This window comes from Oreochromis niloticus, linkage group LG3 (genome assembly GCF_001858045.2).
Source record: "Oreochromis niloticus isolate F11D_XX linkage group LG3, O_niloticus_UMD_NMBU, whole genome shotgun sequence".
NCBI lineage: Eukaryota > Metazoa > Chordata > Actinopteri > Cichliformes > Cichlidae > Oreochromis > Oreochromis niloticus.
Genome location: NC_031967.2, coordinates 87,178,271 through 87,193,229, shown reverse-complemented (window position 1 = coordinate 87,193,229; position 14,959 = coordinate 87,178,271). Strand labels below are relative to the sequence as shown.

Genomic DNA, 14,959 nt, shown 5'->3' with positions numbered 1-14,959 from the left:
CATTACAGATTGCTTCACTTGCCTTCACATGGAGCTTCACACAGAGACATCAGCATCAGTCAGGAGAAACAGGAAGTTCAGGACAGAGAAAGTTAAATTTGAGCTGGAAGGAAACACCCATAGAGTTGTGTGAGGTCTCCTTCACAATCAGGAGCGAAACTGTGTGTGCTGCGTTCAGGTGCACCTCGGAAACTCCCAAAACTCGAGCAGGTTTTCCAAAGGTGATTTTATTTCTTCTGGTTTTCCTGTTTGAAGCAAACATTTGTTATTACTTTGTTGCTCTTCTTCCTTTGAATATTTCAGCACTGAACTGATGTTTCTTCAAAGCTCATTTCAACCTGTTGAAGTCATGAATGAAAGTGCAGACTGAGAGTGGATCACATGATGTTTAAGGTGAGTCATGTGACATGTTCAGTATTGTCACACATGTCTAGATTGTCCCTGATATCATAACTGCTCAAACACTGATGATTATATTTGAAGAATTATTGCTGATGGCAGCAAAGTTTGAATGGAGCTCTCTGTCTGTGCTGGTTTGTCGCCCTCTGGAGGTCAAAGCACAAACTGCATGATGTCACTGTAACCACCACAGTGACAGGAAGTGTTTTTAAATGATGAAACACTGAAATGATGCTGACGGCTGTCGTTAGGCTCACTGATAGCAGTGCTGATGTGTTCATGTCAAACACTGGCTCAGGTCAGACTCCTTCATCCTTCTCCTTCTCCAGGCCACCCTCAGACCCACAGGAGCTCTGACCTTTGACCTCCTGTGACCTTTAAAAAACATTGTTGTTATTTGAAGCTTTTGATGTCCACAAGCATCAGACCAGCTGCTTTAGCCTAGAAGTATCATATTTATTAAAACTTAGTTAATAACAATAGTTATTAAAGGCTCTTAGAATTCTGTTTTTATATTTTCATGAGCTCCCAGCTCTGTTTGAGCTGCCAGCTAAAATAAAAGGATGAAGCTGTTCTACAAGAACACATCTGAGCTTATGTTATGTGTGATGAACACACATTTATGATCAAAGTCCGTGTACAGTGACAGGGCAGTCATGTCATCAGCCCTGTAACGGACACATCAGTGATGTTTATTTCTGGGTTTGAGGTCAGCTTCATACCTGGATCATGTTATTTGTGTTGAACGTGTCACTGCAGAGCTGTCAGTATGTGTGGAACTTGTCTTTATTCCCTGATGTAGGAACATCTTTGACTTGTTTGAACATTTTGTTCTGAGTTTAAAATGATAAATGTTTGAATCCATGAGGAAAGTCAGAGTCTTTTCAGCTGCAGTAACATGTTGATGCTGTCCATCAGCTCAGCTCCACCAATGACCTTTAGACTGAGGTCACTTCCTGTAACAGAGTCCTTCAAAGGCTGATGACATCACAGCGATCCAAAGGTTCCTACAAACGTGTCCTTCTTCTTCTCTGGGATCTGAAGCATCAGGTGTGTCCTATCCTCAGATTCTTTGTGTCACCTGCTTCAGATGTTATCAGTCCATCAATGGACGTTATTAGCAGTTATCAGCCCCATAACTGTGGCTCAGATTGGTCCTCCTGCACCTGCTACCAGGCTCAGTAGGTCGTTATCACCAATTCATGAGCCGGATTGCTGTGTCACTGTTGGGAGGGACGACGATGAATCCAGATCCAGTACAGACAGATTCCAGTTTGATACAAACCGGTACAAAACCGGAAAGTGTTTTATATTTTTTTTCCTTTTTTTTTTTACACATGGCTGCTACTTAACAATACCCATGTAGAGGACGGCATTACAGGTGTGTCTAAACATTAAACATCTTAACTGTGTGGAAAATGACTATGGTAAGTTTTATTATGACTTCATTTTTGCTGCCCCAACGTGCTGTTTAAAACTATTTTCTAAAATTATTTAGCTCGGCCTTTTAATAATTCACAATTAAAAATCATCAGTGTTATTCATATAGTCCAACCAATTCATTCCACTTTGTAGTTTTTGGTCATATATTGAAGTCAGCTGGGTAAAGTTAACATTCATATATTACTACTATTGCTGTAACCTGTGTAAATGTGTGGGTGGACCTGCCATTTTGACATGACTTTGTATTTGACCAAAGATTTTGCCAATGACAGAAATGAAGGCAGTGTTCTTCTATTTCTTTATTGATCAATGATTTCATGTTAAAATGGCTGCTGTACAGTTGGTTGTAGCTAGTAAAGCATGTACTGTATTAAACTAGTGGCTTTCTCCTTAAGTTTGATGCTTTGCAGACCAAAAGTCTCCAGGTTTAGTTTTTTGTCTTCTCCTACTTAGTATCATGTCCAAACTGAAGAACGATGTCCAATTCAGGACAAACAAGATAAAAATAATAGTGAAGACCATCAGTGGTGCAGTTACATTTTCATATCTAAAATTGAAGTCCTCGCCTCCCAACTGCAGTCAGACTGGTTCACCTGTCCCCACACCAGTCACACCACTGGCTGAGGACATGGATAATGTGACTTGCAACACTTTTGGTTCAGAGATAGCAAACAGTAAGACTAAGAGAGAAGAACTCAGCCTGTGGGATTCACTGAAAGATGTCATACAAATCCTCAGCACCATCCACAAACATTTGCATTATTTGCAAAGAACATGGAGAACATCGGTGTATGAACACAGCAGTACTCGTGTATAATGCAAAACCTGCATTAGAAAAAAATACAAAAAATCTCTCCACCTTTTAGAAAAGTGGAATGTAAGCAGCTGATCATTATCTATATTCATAATTTCAGATTTCTTTCTCTCTATAGGAAGCCTACTATGAGACGGATTGGCTTGAGTTACAGCTACATTTACCAGAGGATCACAGACCCACGCAGTAAACACAAGAGAGATAAACATCTTTGTGAACACAGGTTTGTTCTTACAGATTTATGACTTAATGCCAAACTACTCTGATTGTCATGGATAATGGGAAAAACGGACTCAGTCGCGGAGCTTTTGATGCGAAGCAGACAGTGCGTTTATTTACAGTGCCCAAAAACGATCCCAAAACAAAGCGAAGTGCAAAGTCCAATAGTGATCTCCTCCAACTCCCAGTGGTGCGCAGGTGAATTTCCACAGTGATCATCCGAGTGTGTTTCTTCTCCTCCGAGAGCTTAATCCCGCGGGCTCCTTCTCTCCAACCTCCTGCTCCGTGTTTCCTCCTCCTGAAAACGAGCGACACAACACCGGTGAGAAGGCTAGCCGGCTAAAGCTAAGTTGAAGTTTACAACACTTTTAACTACCGAGCTTCAAGTACAATCCAGCGTCAACTGCCGTCTGGACACACAGTTAAATACCCCAGCTCATGACGAAGGATGATCAGTGACAGCTGGGTGGTTGATTAGGTGCAGGTGTGTCAGCCGCTGGGTGGAGACAGCAAGGGTAGGGAGGAGGAGAGAGAGACACACACGCACACACACACAGGCAGGTCGCCCCAGGAAGGACCGTCTGGTCATGACACTGATATCATTTTAAAATGATATCATAGTAATGTAATGACTGCATTAACCTCATAGATCTGAGGTCAAGTTTAGGATATAATGTTCATTCTCCAAGATATTTCAGATTAGTCGGACCTGATAAGTAGAAAAGAAGAATTATCTTTAAATGGTGTTTTTGGTATTTATTTATTTCTAAATGCTTGGACTGGCCAAAATGGAAAATGAGTACATGGCAGGCACAGCTCAGGTTTGAAGGTTTGAGAGGCTGAGACAGTTTGTACATGTGCACAGAGGGTTAGTGGATATATTAGAAAGAGGAGGATGAAGATGGAGCTACCATCACCACCATGTCTCCATATGCAGTGGGTCTCAGGAGGTTCATAAAAACAAATGTTGAAGGACTTCTTATCTTTGCCTCTTGTTGGTAGGTCAGCTCTGCAACTGCAGAGTTACTGTTTGTGTCTGTGAACCCTCTTAAAATCTGGGGTTTGGCTACAGCGGACGAGCCTCAGACGGCCTTTCAGCAGCTCTCCTTGAGCTGTTTCACCATCTCTCCTTAGAGTGCAGGTCTCTGCTGAGGTAATTTTGCAACACTTTACGGTGGAAACACTGTGACTGGGACTTTTCTGGACTTTTCTGGAGGTCATTTAATACTTTAAGTTCAACATTTTCCAGCCTGATGTCTTAATATATCAGAAATGAGTCATTCTGTTATGCTGCTGTATCAGGGATTGATATAAACTCATGTTTCTGTTAGCTAATCCAAAAACAAAAAAAATTGTTGTCTTCATTCATATACAATAATGTTTTAGTCTTAAAGCTTCAAAACAGCAGGTTCATATCTCAGTATTTCATCAACAACTGAGGACACTAGAGTGTCATTCCTCAGTGTAACACAATGCAGATCATACAGCTTAACGGCATTTGACACATTTCTGTCTATAAAAATGTTTCAGGCGGAACAGTCCTTACATGTTGACACTAGATCATATTTTCTCCTCTTATGTCCACTGGAGTGGGTTGGTAATCAGTCTGTGAGGTGTTATCTAATGACTTCCATCATTAATACACATTAAACGCAAGTATCTATTAAGCTGATAAGATGGTTCAAGATGCTGAGCTTTAGAAAATGATCTTAAACAGTCTCCTGCTGAGTTTCTTGAATTTCACTTGTAAATGAACCTCAGTGTTTGATAAATCAAACCCTTTTACTTCTACTGTTTCTACCACAGGTTAACAGGCTCTACAGAGCTCTGGGAGGAGAATCAGTTTCCCAGTTTCACCAGTTGAGACGCAGAACCTCAGCTGGTCTTTGTAATCTATTTGATGATGTGACAGCAGGCCCAGCATGTCCAAAGGTTACAACTGTTTATAGAAGTTCATATAATCATTTCAAAAGCATTATTGTTAAAGCGTCATGAAGTAAATGTTGATGTTGAGTCGTCTCACTGACACCAACCAAGTTAACAATCCTGTCATAAGATTTGGTTCCATCAATGACAGAAATGGATGAAGCAGTGTTGATGTTTGATTTCAGACTGATGGCACAACGATTGTGAGCATGGACGCCGACTTTGGCCTTGGAAGAAAAAGTATTACTGAGCGCTTGGATGGAAACATCATGTTTGTAAGAGACAAAGATGTAGAAGAATATCTGCTGTCACATCCTGATAGCTGGAAACCAGCTGAGCTGAGTAAATGTTGAAGGAAACTTCGTGTCACTGCTCCATCACTAGTGAGTCCTAAATAAGTCATAGTTTTAAATGGATTGGTTATATAAGAGATAGCATTTGAAGTATATTTGTGATGGAAACAGATGTTTTTGAATGTGCAGATGTTGAGTGTTGTGTTTCTATTTATAAAACACTGCTTGGTGTTTATCAGAAAAACAGAGGAGGAATACTTCGAGGTATTTCCCTGGCTGTCCATGTTTGTGGACATAAACTGCAGTGCCAGCTATGATTTATTGGTCAATGTACACAAACAGACACACATGTCATCCAAGTACATGCGCACACTATTAAGTCCATACTTTGATACTGTACAGTATACAGCAAATATGTGTTAACCACAGATCATGTAGAGCACATGAAGGCTTCCTGGGTTTGGGCTGACAGATGGAGAAGGCATGGAGAGGTTCTGGTCCTTTCTCAGAAGATCTGCATGAGTCACAAAGAAATGACTTGACTGGACCTTCTGTTTTTTTATTTCTGCCGTCCTGAAAGAGTCCCCCGGGTAACCCGACTTTAATGGAACGTCTGTTTGTAGTTGCAAGTGAATTTTGTATTTTTCTCTTCCATGTTTGTCCTAGTGACTATTTCAGAACAAGACATACAAGAGTGGATGGAAAGATAGACAGAAGCTGCCAAACATGCACTTTTGAAAACGAGACCCAAAGGCTTGTTGATTTGTCCTGATTTGATTCTTATTGAGTATTCACGAAGCTGACAGTAGCTACTTCCTGTATTTAGATTCCGTTCCCAGATGGAAGAGGAATTATGTCATGAAACTGGTTAAATTCAACCAGCTCAGGTAGGACACATTTCTATTTAAGGCCCTGCAACAGCCTCATGCATTAAACTATATTTAGTGTTTTGTTGATAGAATTTCCAATGGTACGATTTCAAATGTTAGCAAACAGAGAGTGCTCTTCAAACAGCTGACAGACACGACCACATTACAAGAAGATGGTGTCAGTCCAATTTGATTTTCCAGTTAACGCTGAGAGACCTTGATCAGGAAGTCAGAGGTCAACTGATGCTACGAGCAGGAAAGGATCGCTCTACTCAATGTCAAAAGAAAACATCCTGGTACTTGTTTTGTTTACTGTTATTTATATTCATTATGTCCAATATAATGATGAGCCTTTGATATTAACAAGCACATTTTCATTGACACAGAGAGGGAAACGTTGTATTTTCTGCGTCTCTTCCTCACAGTAAAGATATTTGTACCACACTCCTGCAAAGACGATTCTGTAGTTAAACTGCTGATTGTACAATAAACAAATTTCACTTTGTAAAATGTTCTGCAGGGAAGCTGTGGTTGCTTCTTAGACTATCATGACCTGGATGACTGAGAACCTACGCAGACACGTTCTGAAGGTAGGGCTCCACACTTATTGGACTGATTTAACTGAGCTTATTGTCATCGAGCAAAGTTTGGTTTAATGTGTCTCTATTGACAACACAAAGCATTTTTTTCACTGTTTATAAAATGTAGAAGTCTTAAAATATATCTGCAGTGCTTGGTGTAAATTCAGTGATTCAAGCACAGTTGGTTGTCATCTTCATTGAAAATAAATATGAACAAATGATAATAATATATAAATAAAATAAATAATAAAATACCATGTGATGTTGGCATGTGTTGTTGGTGTTTGTATTTTCAATAAATGTCTTTTTGAATTGTTACGAGTTCGAAATTGAGGATGAGAGTAAAACAATGATAGTCCAGAAGAGGTCGGTCAAACAATTGATTTTAATGCACGCAGCGTGGAGAGGTGTAAACTGCAAAACAGTTGTACATCTCTACCCAAAATACACTCTAGATTGCTTTTATAACATCAGGGTATTGTAACGCCCCTTCTTGCGTTTACAAGTGTAGCCGCTAAACTGGTGACCTAAATCTTCGCCACCACATCTATATACATACAAGCATAAGGGGAGAGAGTGAATCAGCGCTCGGAGTACGTACACTGGGCCGGCTTTAAACACACCATTTATTTTTTTAAAAAAAAGAACAGCCAGAATCACAAGTAGGAGTTAAAATCCCCACTATACAATAAAAAATAAATGTTCACAACCCGCTAAAAGTCCTGCCGGCAGAGATTAAAATACAATTAAAAAATCAAAGCTAAATGAATGTCCTTTTTATACGATAAGAACTTCCCCCCCCAGAGTCCTCTATTCCCAATGTCCAACCACACACACTCGGGCAAATGTTCCTTAGCTGAAAGAGACAGAAGGGGGCCCCTCTTCCGGGATGGGGAAATCTCGCCAGCAGAAGGCCAGGGAGGAGGCTCCCATCCCCACCTGGCAGCGCATGGCCGTGCAGTCCAGCCGCTCTCCGCGTCCGCACACGGCTTCCCTCATAGCCCGGCCCTGATACAGGCAGAGGCGTCCCCTCTGCCTTCTATGGATTTCACACATCGTCTCCCGCTGTTACTATTCTGTCCGTCGGAACTGGATCGCCGGAAGTCTCGCGACGCCTCACAGGCAGGCCAGTCCTTCTATACATGTGCTCGTCTGCACCCCACGTTCGGTTTCCTGTTCTTCGCTGTTCATGTGTCTCTCTCCCGTCTTTGCGCTCACCATCTCCCTTAAGTCCGTTTGGCGGCCAATAGGTCACCTCGGGGGCACGCCCCCACCTCACAGGTGCACGCAATTATCTGTCCAATCCACAGTGGAATAAAAAAAGAATACTATACAGCGACACAAAACACAGTATAAATATGGGGATAAAATCATGCAATAAGAACATCAATAAACAATCATGCAATAGCACTATAACAATAAAACATGCAAATAAAATCACTATGTAGCAATACACAGTCTGATTCAAAACAAAATATAAAAACACAATTTTCCACTGTGTGACACAAGCACATAATTTGCATGTACTGAACATTCATGTATTTTAAGAATTAAATGCAAACACAGAAGTTCCTCCTTGTGGCATACTCTTCCGAATATGGTGATGACCTAAGGCCTTTGAGGTCACCATGGACTGGACATCCTTCTGTCACCTGTAACTCGGCAAACTCAAATACCACAAGAAGCTGAATACATTCAGGCCTTTGCTCAGCTACTATTTTACTGTAACAATATACTCAGCATATGAGTTATGATACATATATATTTAACTCAATCATTTTAAAGTAGTTATAACTGCACCTGTAATAAACATATTAATATTTGATTATGATAACCCCTATAATATAAATTATAACATAATGCCAGCAGCTTCAATAAACACTTTGATGAAATGATAATTAATGCAATGATAAGATGATGGTTATGTAAAATAATCCCTGTAATTCCACAGAATGTAAATGCTTTGTTCCAGACAGACAGGGAGTCGCTATACGGCTGTCCAAGCAAACCCACGTCTGTAACAGAGACTGAAGAAGATTGTAACAGAGTCCAACACTCTGCAGTTGCCTCCACAGTCCACCGTTTTCACATCACAAGGACAATTTCAACATGTCTGTGAAGTCTCCTTGTCCTTGTACTCATGCCTTGATGAACAAGTAGGTAGAGTTCAAATGTGAGTTTTCAGTGAGTTCATAAGTACGATTTACTGTTACTGCTGCTGTTTTTGTTTTGTCAGGTTTGTTTCATGAAGAAGATGATATTCCAACAGAGCTGAAAAGGAGAGCCTTCGCTGGCTTACATTTGAAGAGCAGAGCAGCTGAAGAAGAGCTGTGACTCCACCGTGAGATGGACGCTGTGATTCATCACCTCCACCAGCAACACACTGACCTGCATTCATCCATAGATGACACTCAGGACTCTGGTTCCACAGCTGTTCTTGTTCACAGCAGCATCCAGTTAGAGAGGAAACTGTATAATACAATGATGATGTTCCAGCGTCATGTTGTTGCTCCTCCTCCTCATGCTCACCTGCCAGAGTTTAACTCCGCCTCTCAGACAGTCAGGTCACCTGATCTGCATGTTTTGCTGTACGATGACGTGATCTTGACGTTGACGAGGAGAAAAACTAGTTTTGTCCTGCAGATGGCGATCTTGTACCGTGTTCAGAGAGCCGACACTTTGATGATGCTGCTCTACTCAACTTATTTTAGCCTGGGTTGGACTCTATATGAGCAGCTTCCACTCTGGTTTCACTGTTAAATACACTTCTTTGATTTCACTTGTAAAAGCTGAAAAATAAATATTTTAATTACAAAATTATTTGTTGGTACATTTTTTTGAGGGTCAAATATCTTGTTTGATTTGAGGAATGAACTGTTAAGGTGGAAACAATGAACCAGGTTAAAATACTTTAAATCAGTGCAGATGTATAATGTAATTTAACATGTTGATAATGGTTGTAGTGGGCTTGTAATGTAAATGTGATTAAATGTGACATTAATGGTGACGCTGCATAAACCTGATCAAACAGTTCTATTAGTGGGTCTGTGTGATCAGCATCAGTGGGTTAAGGTGAGGCCTTGACTAGTAGAACGTCATGTTGGTGTCTGACAACACATGAGCCAACATCAGACTCCGAGCGCTACGATGCTAAAGATCAGAAGATCCAGTGTGACATCATCGTTACCTGGCAACAGCAGCCCTCATCTGACTTTATTGGAGGATATTTACACCAGCAACACTGTTTAGTTTGATATGACGGATTAACAACATGCTGTGATATCCAGTTCATCTGTAATAGATACTGGATCTAATCAGTCAGCAGATATTTGATCAGCTTATTTATAACTATACTAGAAACAAACACAACTGTGTTGGTGATTCATGCAAACTTGCATATCAGCCTTTGAAGGTTTTGTAGTATTGAGAACAAAGAGGTTGTGTTAGGGCTGAAAAGCCCGACTTGTTCTCCTCTGCAGGTCATCAAATGCACCACAGAAGTTTGTATTTGCACAGCCTGTATATGTTTGATGGCTTTATTATTCTCTGTTCAAAGACAATAAATGTGGAAAATGTCTCATGTAGTATCAGCTTCATTTAAAATGACTGCAAACATTTAGAGAACATGTGCTGCTGTTTGTCCTACATTTCAACACTGAATGAACCCTGAAAACGTGATGGCAGGTGGCAGATTGGAGTCCACATGAAATATCGGCTGTATGAAGACTGGAAAATATAGATGATACAAATATGCAGCCAAACATTTGTGGACATGGATAAACTCTCTGATCCAAAAAGCAGGAAGTGACACAGCTAGAAAATGAAAGTGTGTAACAGCTGAAGTCAAATGTAATGCAGAGTTGAATCTGCACTTGGATCCATGTGTGAAAGGTCCACATGTAGGGATCACATGAGTCCTGATGTTTGTCAGTGCAGCTTGATAACTCCATCTACTGTGGGCTACATATACTGGGCTGGTAGCTCCATAGTGTTGCAAAGAAACTATTCAATGTGCAAATTTAAACTCAGAGGCTCTTCTAACACAGGAGCCATGTTGAGTTTAGATCACAGCGACCACCGGCAGTCTGAAATGGAATGAAGCCCATTGACAGCCAGCAGGTCTAAACAGGAACGCAGCCATTTGTATGCGTGGCAATGATGTGGCTGCAGCTGACACAGGATTGGTTCAAACTAAACATCATTTCACAGAGTTCACAAATAAACTCACGTTTTTATCTTTGAAGATCATCATAAAGTAGAATTGATGGTCCAGCAGACAACAGCAGGAGGTTTGAGCCCTTCTGATGCAGCAGAAACAGGATTTGGAGGAAGATGTTAATAGATTAGAAAGAATTGTACACTGTGAATCAATGCAAGTCTTTCTAGATAGACAGATCTTTAATAATCCCTCAGGTAGGTTCCTCTGGGACAGTCACAGATAGAGACACCAATTCTGACGTCCTTTGAAAGTTTTCATCACTCGTCATGTACACAGATGTTAATTCTACATATTCCTAGTACTGAACTCTAAATCAATATGAAGAAAATGCTCCTACTAATCTGCATATATGTTGATATCAAATCCTTTTATAGCACAGTCGACTTTTCACTTGCAGAAATGGTCCTGTGTGATTTCTAGGCTGTGATATAAAAACTAGTTCCTAATGGCAGCGATTCACTCAGTAAACATGTGTTTCCTTCACCAACCTCACACACAGATCCAATAAGATCAGGAAGTGGGCAGTATAGTACAATATGTGTTATTTTGTACTGTACTGCCCAAACTAAAGATCTGCTGAAGTGTTGGAAATGATTCAGATGTTTATTTTGGACGATACAGCAGAAGATCAGACATGAAAGTGGAGATAACACAGAAGACCTGCAGCAAAGGGTCAGAGGTCAGACTGGGCCACGTGATTCAACAATGAGCCAATGATCATCAAGTAGTGACTAAAGCAGAGCCCTGACGTTCTGACATTTATCACACAGTTAGAACAAATGTCTGCTGATGACTTCATCTCATGAAATGACTGATAGATGTCAATTCATTGATCAGCTGAGCTGCTGATCTTCATCGTGCACAGAAACATTCAGCTTGTTTCAATCAGTAAATAACTCCCACTACTCTCAGTTTGAACTGTTCCCACTCAAAATGCTGTCAGAACAATGATCACTGTAGAACTTCACAAACATCACTTGTTGTTTTCCACATGTAAGATCAGCAAACATACAGAAACTTCCTGTTGCCACACACGGCCTCTAAAATCTCTTCCACGCTTTCTGTCTGAAGTCCGCTCTCTGTGTCGGATCCACAGGAAACAACAAGATCTTATTAACATGGTTTTCAATGTGTCTCCTTCCAAAAAGTCCAACCAATGAACAAATGTGTATATTTGTGGAGGCCGAACAAAAGCGTGACACATGTTTCTATAAACTGGTGTCAAACACAAATATGAAGAGTTTCATTGACAGACTCCAAAATGCCCCCGCAGTGAATCAGAGGGAAATCCTACAGTGTGCAGAGAATCTTAATGGCTCCAACATCAACACATCCACAATGTTGGATCCAGTTCTACCTCACAGAGTTACTAAGACACACCCTCTGCCAGCATTACAACAGCTCCACCTGCTTCACCTGCCTCCTCAGCCTCTGTACACCTGAAGAGAAAAGAAAGGCTCCAAAAGCTCAAATCTACAAAGGATTCATGAAGTTTCATCCAACAAGAACATGTTTGCCTTCCACAGTGTGCTGTTAGACACCACTGTACCTCTGCCATTTCAAAAAGAGCAGCTTGGGAACATTTTGGCTCCAAACACTTTGTGTTTAAGTTCCTAATCTTTGTTTTCTTTGTGAACAACATCTGGAGCTTTTTGACTCATAGAAACATCATTTTGTTCTTTAGATGACAGCAGATTGGGACTGAATAATCAATCACTATCAAACCAATAAAGATGCTGATTTTACAGGAACTTTGTTGGAGAAGCTGTAAAGACATGAAACTGGTGGAGATCCCAAACCAGTTGATAGTGCTGATTATTCCAAATAAAGCTGTTTTCCATTTGAGATGAGATGACTTTCTGTCCTGATATATAATAAAGATGTTGTTGTTTTTGAGCCCCTGTATTAAAAGTCGATCCAGTTTAAAGTCAGCTTGAGTTTGATGTCTTTATGTCAAAGCTGCTCATGATGTTGAGCTGCTGATGGAATAAAAACTGACTTAAAATAGTGCCGGAAATGAAATAAAAGACCTCCAGAGATGACGAGAACAAGAACCAGGAGAACCAGGAGAACCAGGAGAGCCAGGAGAGCCAGCAGAACGAGGAGAACAAGGATTACCAGGAGAACCAGGAGAACCAGGAGAGCCAGGAGAACCAGGAGAACCAAGAGAGCCAGGAGAACCAAGAGAACAAGGAGAACCAGGAGAACCAGGAGAGCCAGGAGAACCAAGAGAACCAAGAGAACCAGGAGAACCAGGAGAACCAGGAGAGCCAGGAGAACCAAGAGAACCAGGAGAACCAGGAGAACAAGGAGAACCAGGAGAACCAGGAGAGCCAGGAGAACCAGGAGAACCAAGAGAACCAGGAGAACCAGGAGAACCAGGAGAGCCACGAGAACCAGGAGAACCAGGAGAGCCAGAAGAACCAAGAGAACCAGGAGAACCAGGAGAACCAGGAGAACCAAGAGAACCAGGAGAACCAGGAGAACAAGGAGAACCAGGAGAACCAGGAGAGCCAGGAGAACCAGGAGAACCAAGAGAACCAGGAGAACCAGGAGAACCAGGAGAGCCACGAGAACCAGGAGAACCAGGAGAGCCAGAAGAACCAAGAGAACCAGGAGAACCAGGAGAACAAGGAGAACCAGGAGAACCAGGAGAGCCAGGAGAACCAGGAGAACCAAGAGAACCAGGAGAACCAGGAGAACCAGGAGAGCCACGAGAACCAGGAGAACCAGGAGAGCCAGAAGAACCAAGAGAACCAGGAGAACCAGGAGAACAAGGAGAACCAGGAGAAGCAGGAGAACCAGGACAGCCAGGAGAACCAGGAGCACAAGGAGAACCAAGAGAACCAGGAGAACCAGGAGAACCAGGAGAACCAAGAGAACCAGGAGAACCAGGAGAAACAGGAGAACAAGGAGAACCAGGAGAACCAGGAGAACCAGGAGAACCAAGAGAAGCAGGAGAAGCAGGAGAACCAAGAGAACCAAGAGAACCAAGAGAACCAGGAGAGCCAGGAGAATCAGGAGAGCCAGAAGAACCAAGAGAACCAGGAGAACCAGGAGAGCCAGGAGAACCAGGATAACAAGGAAACATACATGAAACTATCAAAGCTGACAATCATTCCAATAACATCTAATGGTACATATATATAGACACAGGACTACAAGGAAATGGCTCTCAGCATCTGGCTGTGGGAACAAATGAGTCCCTGTTTGTCTTCAAATTGTGTGCATGTTTTAGACGTGTGTCACATGTAGAAACACAAAAATGACACAAAGATGTGTTTGACACAACTGTGCAGCTGTAAGTTGTTTCTAATGATTCATTGAAGCTCTTCTAACATTCTGGAGACAATCAGTCCATGAATCTGTTCAACACCACAACAATTTGACTTCAATGTGAACGTTTGCCATTAAATAACCTTCTTCATCCAGCTGACAGCATCCTTCATTCTATGATATGAACAGTTCCTCCTGTTGATGACAAACCTCTGACATGATCTGCTTGAGGAGCTTTTTCATGTGAAGCTCTCTGAGCTCAGGGCTAAGTTGCTGTGTTTCATCTTTAAGAGCTGCTGCCTCCTCGCCGTTCTTCTTCTCCTAATGACACCATTTCTGCTTCAGATCTTTCACTGGGCCTAAAACAGATGAAGAGTAGATCTACTGCTGTTCACTGTTTGTGTCAATATGGAGAAATATGAAAGACAAACACAGCACATACAGAGAAATGTAGACAGAATGTGCAGCCAGTGCAGTAAATGGTCTAAATATCAGCTCTTTAGAAAATGATCCTGATCAACATGAAACTAACATCCAATGAGAAACACAGCTTCCTTGTTTCATGTCCAATAACAATAAATGAAGAGCTAATAAAGAGCTATTCTATTGTAAAATGCTGAGATGATTATTAGACACAACCCAGCGGCTCACCAAAAGCCTGCATTGAAAATCTATATGAAAGTAATCTATGCTCATATATGGCAAAATCCTTTAAGTGTCACTGTGTTTTTCATCTGTGCTCTTGTTGGTTGGACAAGTTTGTAAATGACAAAGAGCTCAGTGGACTTTGCATCCATCAAATCCTGTTAGATGTTTGTTTTTCCTTCACAGCTTTGTGATGAAGGCTAAAGAACAGAGATATGAACTATTGCCAATATGAATCCTGATGCATGACGTGGGCACAGACCCACCAAAGCAAC

At 41.3% G+C, this 14,959-nt stretch overlaps 1 long non-coding RNA gene across 1 annotated transcript; it reads left to right on the top strand.

Annotated features, from left to right (window-relative positions):
• Positions 1-1,119: 1,119 nt before the first annotated feature.
• Positions 1,120-9,983, top strand: LOC109201642 (uncharacterized). Its single transcript, XR_003219074.1, has 10 exons — positions 1,120-1,449; positions 1,766-1,826; positions 2,775-2,879; positions 3,878-4,028; positions 4,682-4,807; positions 4,987-5,184; positions 5,921-6,259; positions 6,484-6,553; positions 8,517-8,700; positions 8,781-9,983. It is a non-coding gene; the product is annotated as an uncharacterized LOC109201642 (long non-coding RNA).
• Positions 9,984-14,959: the final 4,976 nt, after the last annotated feature.